This window comes from Rhinatrema bivittatum, chromosome 1, assembly GCF_901001135.1.
Source record: "Rhinatrema bivittatum chromosome 1, aRhiBiv1.1, whole genome shotgun sequence".
In the NCBI taxonomy this organism is placed as follows: Eukaryota; Metazoa; Chordata; class Amphibia; order Gymnophiona; family Rhinatrematidae; genus Rhinatrema; species Rhinatrema bivittatum.
In genome coordinates, this window is record NC_042615.1 from 161,907,438 (window position 1) to 161,920,438 (window position 13,001).

The 13,001-nt window shown below is 42.2% G+C and overlaps 1 protein-coding gene across 5 annotated transcripts in view; it reads right to left on the minus strand.

Moving 5' to 3' along the window:
- Positions 1 to 13,001, minus strand: part of KLHL5 (kelch like family member 5) — a 246,063-nt gene that overhangs the window by 107,682 nt on the left and 125,380 nt on the right. The window lies entirely within an intron of this gene.

The window sequence follows — 13,001 nt, forward strand, 5'->3', positions numbered from 1 at the left end:
TTTTATTTCACCGCCTCCTCCGAAAGGGCATTCCAGGCATCCAGCACCCTCTCCATGATGAAATATTTCCTGATGTTGGTTCTGAGTCATCCTCCCTGAAGTTTCATTTCATGACCCATAGTTCTATTGATTTCTTTCCAATGGAAAAGGTTTGATGATTGTGCATCATTAAAACCTTTCAGGTTTGTATCATATCTCCCCTGCACCTCCTCTCTTCCAGGATTATACATATTCAGATTATTCAGCCTCTCCTCATAGATCTTCTGATACAGACCCCATACCATTTTGGTGATCTTCTCTGGACCGCCTCCATCCTGTCTTTATTCCCCTTCAGATACGGACTCCAGAACTGAACACAGTACTCCAAATGAGGCCTCACCAAGGACCTGTACAAGGGCATTATCACCTCATTTTTCTTATTGGTTATTCCTCTCTCTATGCAGCCCAGCATTCTTCTGACTTTAGCTATCACCTTGTCACACTGTTTCGCCATCTTCAAATCTCCTGACATTATTACCCCAAGATCTCTCTCCTGGTCTGTGCACATCAGTCTTACCTCCCTCATCACATACAGCTCTTTTGGATTACTGCATTCCAGATGCATGACTCTGCACTTCTTGGTATTGAATCCCAGCTGCCACATTTTCGACCACTCGGCCAGTTTTCTTAAATCTCCTTTGATTCTCTCTACTCTTTCAAACGTGTCTACTCTATTGCAGATCTTAGTAACATCCGCAAATAGGCAAATTTCACCTTCTATTCCTTCCGTAATGTCACTCACAAAGATATTGAACAGAAATGGTCCCAACACCGATCTTCAGAGTAGGTTCCATTTAACTTTAGACTCTATCTCCTATCAGTCAACCAGTTTGTAATCCATGCCACCACCTTGGAGGTCACTCCCAAGCTTCTTGTTTTATTCACAAGCCACCTATGTGGGACTGTATCAGAATCTTTACTAAAATCCAAGTAAATCACATCCAGCGTTCCTCCCTGATCCAATTTTCTAGTCACCCAATCAAAAAAAATCAATCAGATTTGTCTGACAGGACCTTCCTCTGGTGAATCCATGCTGCCTCGGGTCCAGCAACTCACTGGATTGTAGGTAGTTCACTATCCTTTCCTTCAGCAGAGTCTCTATTACTTTTCCCACCACCGAGATGAGGCTAACCGGCCTATATTTTCCATCCTCCTCACTGCTACAACTCTTGTGAAGCAGGATCGCCACTGCTCTTCTCCAATCCCACGGCACCATTCCCATTTCCAGGGATCTATTGAACAGATCCTTCAGCGGATCCACCTAGGGTGTATCTCATCTGGCCCCATGGGCTTGTCCACGTTCAGTGTGTCTAGCTCCTCCCAAACATTCTCTTCTATAAACAGAGTTTCATCAACTCCATCCCCATCTACAGTCTTGTTAATCAGCAACGGGCCTTCTCCAGGGTCTTCTTTAGTGAATACCAAACTGAAGTATTTATTTAATATTTCTGCAGTTTCTTCATTACTCTACACACATTTACTCCTTGCTACCTTTCAGTTTCACTTTACTACTTCTGACCTCCCTTCTTTCACTGATATATCTGAAAAATGTTTTGTCTCCTTGCTTTAGTCATCCTTTCTTCTGCTTGACCTTTTGCTTTCCTTAATTTTTTCTTCGCCTCCCTTAGTTTTAACAGATATTCTTCCCTGTGTTCCTTTTTGTGGGATCCTTTATACTTCTTGAATCTGTTCTTTTTGCCTTTATTTTTTCAGCCATTTCCTTAGAGAACCGGATCGTTTTCTTTTTCCTCTTACTCTTGTTTACTTTTCTAGAGTTGTTGCCTTTGCAATAGCTCTTTTTAACTTGGCCCACTGTTGTTCCACCTCACCCATTTTCTCCCAGTCTTCCAGTTATTCCTCCAGGTATGTCCCCATTTCAACAAAGTCTATTTTTGAAATTCAAAACTCAGGTCTGTGTGTGTCTTCTCTATATCTTATTTGCAAAATTGAAACATATCATCTGATGATCACTGGTGCTCAGGCGAGCTCCTACCTGAACATTAGAGACATTACTACCATTAGTAAGCACTAGATTGAGTATCACACCCTCTGTCATGGGTTCTATTACCATTTGCTTGAGCAGAACCCTTGAAGGGCATCCACTATCTCTCTACTTCTCACAGATTTCGCAGAAGGGATACTCCAATCCACATCCGGCAGATTAAAATCTCCAACGAGCATCACTTCTCCCTTCTTTCCCACCTTTTGGATGTCTTCTATGAGTTCTCTACCCAGTTTTTCCTTCTGAGTTGGGAGCCTGTAGATCACACCAGTAAAAATGGAAGTACCATTTTCTTTTTTTTAGGACAGTCCACAATGCTTCTTCTCTACCCCACATCCCTTGCAATTCAGTTGCCTGGATATTGTTTTTGACATAAAGAGCTACTCCTCCTCCTTTTCTGTCCTCTCTGTAATTTCTAAGCAAGTTATAGCACGGGATGGCCGAATCCTAGTCATGAGAATAGGTGAACCATGTCTCCATAACCGCAACAATATCCAAGTCCGCCTCCACCATTAATGCCTGCAAGTCCAGGATTTTGCTACCCAGACAATGAGCATTTGTAGTCATAGCTTTCCAGCTGTTCTTCCTAGTCAACTTTTCTACATTTTTTAACTGATTGATTTTGTTACTTTCTCTTCCCTTTTCCTGTTTTGCTTGGGGGTGACATGCCAACCTCCTGCCAACCCTGTTCCTTAGTTTAAATGCATGATAATGTATGATCTGAATTTTTCACTTAGCATCCTCTTTCCTGCCTTTGACAAATGTAGACCATCATTACTATATCATTTTTTATTGCTTCATACATGGCCCTGTTAGTTTAATGGAGTGTTACCTAGTTTTTGTACTATTTGAAAGGGTAAACAACCATGCCCTATTTACTTGTTCCACTCCACTCATAATAAACCTCTATCATATTGCCTTCTCTGTTATCACTTCTCCAAGTGGAAGAATCCTAACCTGTTTGGCCTTTCTTTCTATAGCAGTTGTCACCAATCCCGTTATTTTTGTTCCCTTTCTCCGTACCTTTTCTAATTCCACTATATATTTCCTGAAATGAGGCAACCAGAACTGCACATAATACACATGATGCGGTGGCACACAGATTTTTACTGAGGCAGAGATTTATACAGATTTATATTCAGTTTTATTGTAGATTCCTAGCCAAATAATTCCTAACATGTAATTTGCTTTTTAACCACCACCGTACTCTGAGTTGAGGATTTCAATGTATCGTCCACAATGACTTCAAGATTCTTCTTCTGAACGGTTAACTCCTAATACCACTTGCTTAGTAAAGAAGTTTTTCCTTACATTTCTTCTCTGAGCATCCCTCCTACTTTTGTTCATCAGCTTCTTTTTATGAAAACTTACATTCCTGGCCTTTATTAAATCAAATGAAATGCAGAATATATGAGGAAGTAAGGTGGCACTGTGGGTTCTTTTTAAAAAGGCAGAAATAAGAGCCAGTCTGGGACAGCCCTGCTGTTAGTGTTGTAACCATGGCCATTCTGTGCAGGTTCACCAGCCTTCTTGGAAGCCTAATGCTGCCATACGTTGATATTAGAGCTCTAGTCATGGCCACTCCGTGCAGTCTTCCCATTCCTTTTGGATGCCTGATGTAGTCATCTACCACTCTCTGCCCACTGGCTTGTATTTTCTACAGGTGTGCTCAGAAAAAAAATGTTCATTTCATTTTTCTTGTTTTTTTGTTGTGTTTATTAATTTTGTTTTTAACACATGTATGCCTTCGTATACGCGCATACAATCGATTTTATGTGCATAAATATTTTACATGTGCAGACAGTGAAACACAAATGAATGCACTTCCCTAGTATTTTTCCTTCATTAGCCCTCTAAAGTTTCATATGATTGAGCAAGCCTCCTACTTCTTAATTTCTTTACCTGTTACCCTCTCCCTGCCACCTGCCTTTATTGCTGCACTCTGCATCTGTCTCAAGCGTGTTGAAACTCGTAAGCCTTGTCCTTATTCCATCAATAGAAAACTGGGTAGGAGGCAGGGGAGAAAATGAGTGGTTATAGGTTAATTTTCAAACGCTTAGTCAGGATCTACACGGGTAAAAGCAAGGCTTATGCAGGTAGAATGGCTGAATCTATGAGGACTTTCATCCATCTAAACGTACGTACACACTTTCACATAGTGCAGACTTCTAGCTGCACTAAAAAGAGGCGATCAAGGGGGAGAGGGAGAGGAAGCAACGATATACATATAGTTTCAAAAATGTACACACAATTTTTACAAAGATACACTTTGCACAGAAACATAAGAGTAAATAACCTCAAACATTACTGAAATTCAAAAGAAACTCCTCAGTCTTAATTAGACCACAAAAAAATAAATAAAGGGAGCAGAAGAGAAAAAAAATAGGAAAAAATACTCAGGAAACCATATTTACATGACACAAATCTGCGATCAAAATTATAATCATTCTAATTTACTGACAATACTAGGAGACTAGAGGCCATAGAAGCTTTCCTAGAATCTACAAAGTCTTGCAATTGCTCAAGAGCAAAAAATATAAAACTATCATTGCGCAATTTAATGAAATATTTACAAGGATATCTTAATATGAAACTAGATCCTAAAGCAAGAACCTCCTGACGGAGAGCTAAAAAAGCCCTCCTCCTCTCTTGGGTACTCGAGAAAGGTTAGAAAAAATAGTTCTTTTTATGGGTTCTGCTGTTCTACGTTTTTAAAGAAGCTTTTCATAATGGAACTAAAATCCGACTCAGAAAAAAAAGAAAACGATAATGTAGCTCTTTCAATGATCTCTAAATCCAAAGTCTAAATTTGAAGGCAGTAAGATCTAAGGCCTTGGGCTTGTGTCTGCCTGTTCCCACACAGAAGGAAATAAACTTTGTTTAAAGCAGGAACCATCTCAGAGAAAATCTTCAAAGTTTCCAAAAAATATCTCCTTAAACTCACTCTAGGAGGTTCCCCAACCACCCTGGAAAAATTAATAATTCTTAGATTAAGATGATGTGATCTATTCTCAAGAAATTTCACTGTTCTCTGGAGACTACCTTGTTCTTTAATTATCACTGTTTGAACATTTTTTTTATAAAGGAAACATCATGCTCCAATGAGGACAGTTTCTCCTGGGAGTGCTTCTGAGAAGTTTCACAAGCAGAAATATGCTCAAGGCGATTGGAAACAGTTATCAACTTTAGTGGAACAGTTAACACTAGCCTGGCCGACAGTGGCCATTAGATCCCATAACATGTCTATTGTAACCACTGGAGGCTTGGGAGGAATCAGAATGGCTGAGGTAGTAAGAGGGGCCAAGCAAGACTCACCACCGAACTCCTCAGCTAACGTGAATAGAGCCATCAAAGACATAACAGCAACCTCTCCTGAAGAGGAACTTGCAGCAGTGGCTACAGCAATACCGGCAGCTCTCGTCGGTGCTTCAGCCATGACATCAGTCGATAACGCTGCACCCCCCGGAATTAGGTCTTGCTGAGCCGGCGGTAGACAAACATTGAGGGGGGGCTGAGGAAAATCTCGTCCCCAGCCAAAGCTAGCTCTCCTCCACTAGTACCGACAGCAGGGGATGCCCCCTCCAAAAATCGCAGAGGCCACAAACTCGGGGATAAGACGCTGTCCGGCAGGTAAGGCAGACTCCGAAGAATAAGTCTGAACTTTGCCCTTCTGATTTGAAGAACATAAGAACATGCCATACTGGATCAGTCCAAGGGTCCATCAAGCCCAGCATCCTGTTTCCAACAGTGGCCAATCCAGGCCATAGGAACCTGGCAAGTACCCAAAAACTAAGTCTGTCCCACGCTACTGATGCTAGTAATAGCAGTGGCTATTTTCTAAGACAACTTGATTAATAGCAGGTAATGGAGGCATATTTTAAAGGAAAATCACTCAAACAGAGAAGGAAACCAGACAGCCTGTCTGTGACCTGTTCATGCCGCCATCTTGCCCCCTCCCACTTGTGTAGTTAGTGTTCCTTGTAAATGTATTGTGATATTGGCTGCAGTTAAATAGGTTTCCTTTGAGCCCTTTCAGCTAAGATTCTTTAAGAAGTAGCCATGGATAGCTTAGAGGCAGCAGAATATGTTTGACTGCATTTTTTTGTGTGTTTGGTGAAGCATTTAGAGTCCTTTAATAATTTGCTTTTTTGTATTTTTCAACGTATTATATGTCTTGGTTAGCTCCATAGGAACTTTTTATTAATCACTCCCCATTTGTAGTCTTTTGAAAGTATATGTATGAAATGTCATAGGTTGCTGCATAAGTGCTGCAACCCTGTTAACAGTTTCGGGAACACACTGCTCAGAGCCAGCCACTTGCGGTAAAAATAACTTTATTCCAGACATCAGTGTTCACTTCCCACTTGAAAGTTTTAAATTCCTTCTCTGAGACAACAGTATTACCTCAGGAAGATACACTGTTGGTTAGCCGTAGGCTAGACCTCCTTCCCAGGACCATGTAGTACCTGTTCTCCAACTGTTCATTTTTGAAGATTTAAATCCCTAACCATAGGCGTTGGGCATTTCTGCATCTGAGTCCAGGTGAGCCTTACCTCTTGACTCTCCTCCTGGTTCTCTCTTTACTTTCTCTCCTTCTGTCTACAGGCAGAATTATCTGTCTTTTTAATCACACTGACTACAAAATAGCAGCTTTGTAGTTTGCCTGAGCTGTGTGTTTCCCGATTAACAACATAGGGGCGGATTTTAAAAGGGTTACGCGTGTAACCCCGAAAACCCGCTCCTGTGTGCGTCGAGCCTATTTTGCATAGGCCCAGCGACACGCGCAAGCCCCGGGACGTGCGTATGTCCCGGGGCTTGAAAAAAGGGGCAGGGAGTGGGCGGGGCGGAGAGGTCCGGGAGCGGGACCGAGGCCTCGGCACAGCGGCCGTGCCGGGGGATCGCGCGCCGGCACTCAACCGGCACATGCAATCTATGCCTGCCCAGAGGCAGGCGCAACATATTCAACAAAGGTCAGGGGGGCTTTAGATAGGGCAAGGGAGGGGAAGGTGGAGAGGGGAAGTGGGGGGGGGGGGAATGGGGAAAGCCATCGGGGCTCCCCTAGGGCTTGGCAAGTGCCAGGTGCACAAGTGTGTACCCTCTGGCGCGTGCCAACCCCAGATTTTATAACATGTGCGCGGCTGTGCGCACATGTTATAAACTCGGGAGTAGATTTGTGCACGCCGAGTTGCGCACACAAATTTACGCCCATGCGTAGCTACTAAAATCTGGCCCATAGCTTTCTGTGGCTGCTGCTTTCACCTTAATTGGTCCTCTGCCAAAGATCGACAAACTACATTTCCCAGCAGCCTTGTGCTTCCTGTTCTGTCTGGCTTTAGGATAATCTAGCCAACTCTTATTCAGTTTTATTTTCCCCTTCGGAACAGTGTTCCTGGGGACCTCCCATCAGACCTCCCTCTGCCTTCTGCAGTCTCTAAATGTTTTGTCTCCCTAGACATCTTCAGCGTGTGTGAAGCCACTGCTTCATCACAGACTATTTCTGGTTTTGTATTTTTGACTATTTATATATGTACTTCTGTTTTCCTATCAAATATTAATATATTTGATTTATAATTTAAATTCAAATAAAGAATAAGTAAAAAAAAAAAAAAAGTACAAATGTTGTGAACCTTGCACATTTATTTTTGTATTTTTTTTATCTTTACGTTTATCATCTTAACCCCTAAAAATGGCAGTTTTAGAACAGATTAATTTTCCTAGGCTATTCAATGTAAATTATGTTAAATATTGCCCTCTAACTCATCATAATAAACAAATCTGAAGTCAGCAAGCTAACTCTACTGCAGAAATTACTTTCTAAACCAGAGCTATGCTTTTAGAAATATAGACACAAACCATTATAAACATCAATTTCAGGTCAGTGAATTGACTGAAGTAATGTGGTCACCATGTTATAACTCAGTCCAATAAAAAGGTATCACTTGAGACTTGTTTGCAAATGTTATTTCTATGCAAATCAATAAGTTATCATTAGAATAGGAATCAATGTGCATACTAGTAAAACAACACAGAGGTTTAGTTCAAGCATTAAGCTACTAGTGCTGTATAAATGATCTTCCATATCATCATAAAACAGAAGCACAGCCATTAAATCCGCACAGAAATCAATGTCAAGCCCATAAATTAGTGCTACTATAGAAATCACTTACTATACAATTTGAGGATATTTTTTTTTCTGATTTGAAATATTGTGATGGTAGGGGAGACAGGCTGGTAGGAAGGATATGGGAATTTTGCAAGATTTTTGCCTAATGTTCTTCATGATCTGATTTCAGATTATTTAAAAAAAAACAAAAAAACAAGTTGAAGATATTTATGGATTTTATAAGTAATTTTTTTAATTGACATTTTAGGCTAGATGAAGGGGTTTTCTCATTTTGCATCTGAGAAAACTGCTTAGTACATAGGCCCCTTGTTATGGTTTTGAGGTGTTTGGTGGATTCTTAGGTGCTGCAGAGGTGACCACTCCCACAGGGAGAAGCCCCATGGGGAACTGCAGTACCAGGCTAGACTCAGATGCACAAACACAGAGATGGTATTTTTTTATACAGCTTGTAGAGTCCACCAGAGGTGGCAGTAGTGAGTAGATTATTGTAGCACAGTCTTGGGTCCTTGGCAGAGGAGACCCGTCCCACAATGTTGGTGTAGGGAGCTCCGATGCAGATCTTCAATAAGGAGCTGTAGGTGAGACAGACTGGTAGATGTTAGTTTACTCACAACTCTTGTAGCTGTAATGGTAGAGTTCCCAGCAGATAGAAAAATAGGAACAGGTACCAAGGTAGACGACTCAGGGCCTCGAGGACAGAGTACCTGGATACTGGATAGGCACCTGGAAAGAAGCACAGGACCCTTAAGGAGCAGGTACCCAAGTTAGTAAAACCCTGGAGGGTGGAGAGAGCTTCCAGCAGCAGCAAGAAGCAGCAGAGCAGCTTAGACCGGACGAATCCAATCCTTGCTAACTCAAAGTCAGTCAGCAAATGGGAAACCTAAATACCCGGATGTTGTGATGTCACTCGAGGGGGACGCCCCCAAGGTTTGCGCCAATGTTGGAATAAAGATGTGGGATGCGCGCGTGCACACCCTAGGAGGCCCTCAGGTGATTCATGACGGTCAGCCTTGCCATAGCCGGTCCGGGGACGCCGGACAGAGCGGCAGAGAGACGCAGCAGTCGCCATCTTCCCGAGAAAGCGAATATTGAGGTGAGGCATATGGGACGAAGCCGTCTGAGTCCAACGGACGCAACACCCCTTTATTGCACTGCCCCTATCCTCACTCACCATTACTACAGAAATCAGTTTCTATATATGCAAACATGCAATTTGAAGACTTTTTTCCGACCACAGTATGTTGCAGATTTTCTGCAAGAGTCTGCCCAACAATCGCAATAGTTTGTTTTAAAATTCTGCAACAAAACCATGGGCCTCTTTGCCCCAGTTTTTCAAACTTTTTCTAAATTCACTGTCCATTTAAGTGCCAGAGGCTCAGTAAAACACAATTCGTATACACATTGATCCCTTTCAATACAGAAATCAATTTATCTCTGGTCTTTTTGGGCTGAAGAGGGCAAATAGCTGGGGAAATTCTGGTTTTGATGATTTTTATTCATCCATGATAGCAAATACATTTTTTATGAAAAATTTTCTGAGTCCCAAGCAAGGGTAAATTAACCCAAAATAAACAAGTTAGAGATATTTTTAACTTAGCAATTTTTGTATTTTGTCACATCTTACAATTGAGGCCTCAACTTAACATGGCCCAATAAAACCATATTTTGGAATTTTTACATTTAAACTTTTCCCCAAATTGTTTTTATAGTATTACTACAGAAAATGGCTTTTATAGAGATATAATGCCTTAATTCAACTTCTGTTACATTTTCTGTGCAATGAGCTACATAGTCTAGAAGAGTTAACATCTCCACTCTTCAACTTGCCCAGTCCACTGACTGAGCAGACCAGGTTGCAGATTTTGAGGCTGGATTTTAAATTCTATCTGAAGTTGACTACAGAAATCAGCTCCCATAATAACACACGTGCTACAATTTAATTCCATCATCATTATTTGGCAAAAGTGAAGGGCAGAGACGTTGGAATCTATATACTAAACTGTGTTACCTGTTAGTGCAACCATGGGCATTACATTCTTCTTTACTGCGGGATGCACAAATTAATGATATGAAGAACACAATGGGGTTAAAATGTCCATATTAAACTGAAAGCAGCCATGTTGATGCCACCATGCTCTGCATTATCCCCTGTAGCTCAACTAGTCTTGAGAAATGTGGCTGGTTCATGGGCTGCAGGGAATCCAGCACAGGGTAGGCATCTTTGGCATGAGGGTCGGATTGTCAGCAGAGTCATTATTTGGCAACACCGCTGGCAGGAAGGAAACCAGTTACCTCCTACCAGTAGAGAATCCAGACTTTTTGGAGGGGTGAATGGGAGACTGGGGCACCCAGAGGCCACACTGGACATTTGGGATCAAGTGAAGTCGAAGGTGGGGGTCACAAGGCCAGCCTGTGTTTTGGTAGGAGAGGGTTGGTGACATAAGTCAACATGCCCCACCTAGATTCAAGAAAGTTAACTACATCTTCTGAGATGTGGTTAGTTTTATTATGTTAAGTAGGCCATTAACTTTCTTAGATATTAAATGTTGAATAGTATTACCACTGTTAATATCTAATAAGAACATTTGCATATTTTAACAGGTAATTTGCATGTGCATGATTATTACTGAAGGGAAACTGGTGGTAACAAAAATACACATGCAAATAGTTTGCAAAGAGATATCATGCCGTCTTGCACCCGGCCTTTATAAGGCTGCTGGAATGCCCTGATCCTACCTGCCCCAGCCCCTAATATGGCCACTGGTCACCACAGCAGCCTGGCTTCTGCCAACCCCACATCATGGACTTAGGTTTAGGATCAGAGGTCAGGGCACCATTTTAGCAAACTCAGGGGAAAAAGGGTGCTGGGTCACGAGGCAGCAGGCAAGTATGACTTTGGCTATGATATAGTGTGGCAACTTGGGATCTCAACTCTGCCCAGCTGCACTCCGTGGGCCCAGCACTCCCTAATCCATCCATCCACCCACCCACCTCCTCTAATCCCCACTTTCTCTTTTCCTCCATGAATTTGGCTCATAACAAGAACAGCAAGAAGACTTACTTGTAGAATATTATGGCCACAGCTTTTTATTCTTTATTTCATTTAAATTTCCATAATGAACCTCACCATTACCACATTAGTAGAATTCCGGAGCACAGCTCTCCTAACAGCCACAAGTACTCTGGCCCCTGTGAAAATCCATCAGATCAGAAACCCTAAACCTATACCCTGGTTTACACCAGAACCAAAACAAGCCAGAAGGCGGCTAGAACAAAAATGACAGAAATCAGAACTACTGACTGATCAAAATGACTTCACTTAACAACAGCCATCACGGAGGTAAAGAAAACCTATTTCTCTAAAATAATTGACTAAATAAAAACTGGTCCAGAGAACTCTCTCAAACAGTAAACAAACTACTAGGAGATATGTCCTCCCTATCCCCTGCCATGGAGCCAGAGTCAGGCTGCAAAAAGCTAGCTATCAGTGAAAAGACCAATCTCCTTTCAGAACGGAGTAATTTTATCTGCTAATTTTAGACAGATAAAGTCGCTCATTTCTGAAAGGGGACTGACTGGTCCTTTCAATGACAACCCTCAGGGTCTTTTCACCCAGAGTGAAGTGAATAAATTAATACTAATGTGCTGGGAGCGATCAGTTCCATTCACTAAGACGGTAACTTTCAAACCTGCGCACGGACGTCCATGTGCGCGCACGTGGATCCGGCAGTTTTATAACATGTCCATGATGACATGCACGTGTTATAAAATCTGCTACCCGCGTGCACATGCACGCCCGATTTTATATTGGCACGCGCATGTGTGCGTGAGTGCCAAATTGGGGGGGATTTTATAACATGCGTGCGGCAACGTGACAGGCCCTAATCCCAGTTCCCTCGCAGTCCGCTCCAATAAAGTAGAGGACTGGGAGGGAAATTCCTAAACCCCCTATCTAACCTGCTTCCCTTTTCCCCTACGAACCCCGACCCCTAAAACCCCGCTAACTACTCTAGTTTGTTCTGTTTTGCAACTTACCCAATCTCTGGAGCAGCAGCAGGTTGTGTGGGCCAGTGGGATCCCGGTGTGCGCTTCAGTGGGACAATGCCTAATGGTGCTGTCCTGGTCCACCATGCCCAGACGCCGCCTCTGGACCGCCCCTTTTTCTATCGCCATTTCTTCTGCGTGTACCGGGAGATAAGCGTATGGCCGTAGGCGTTTGAAGATCTGCACGGCGCGCACGTGGCTGTCTCCCGGCTTTCACGTGTGCAGAGCTTTTAAAATTTTGCCTTTCATGTTCAGTCCACAAGGTAAATTTTGGAGGTTAAGGCACCTTTTAGTAAATAGGGGATCAGGGGGGAGGGGATTAGCGTGAACTTGATATGCTAGTTTGTTTCTTTTTAGTTATCTGGCTATTTTTCTGACCAGAGTTAACTGATACCTTTACCCAGAAAATCCTGACATTCAGTGTTAACCAGGCAAATTTAAGCTCCGCCCATGGAATGCCAGTAAACCTTTTTGAATATCAACCTCAAGGACTTGAAATGTCTAAAAGAAAACTTTAAAATGTATCTTGTTTTTGCTGAGTCTATCTCAAAAACCACTGAACCAATTTCTCCACAAAATATTTGAATGGTTCATTTTTGATGAAATAGAGCAAATGGAAATCATGGCTGAAAATAGGTAACAGCATTATTCTATGTAATAATTTTTTATTTGCAAATGACTTTCAGTTGTGTATAGAAATGGACATGGATCAGACAGAGGCCATGGATAAACTGAATGCATGTTTGGCTATTGGTGCTGACTGGCTCGAGCATCACCTGTTGAAATTGAATC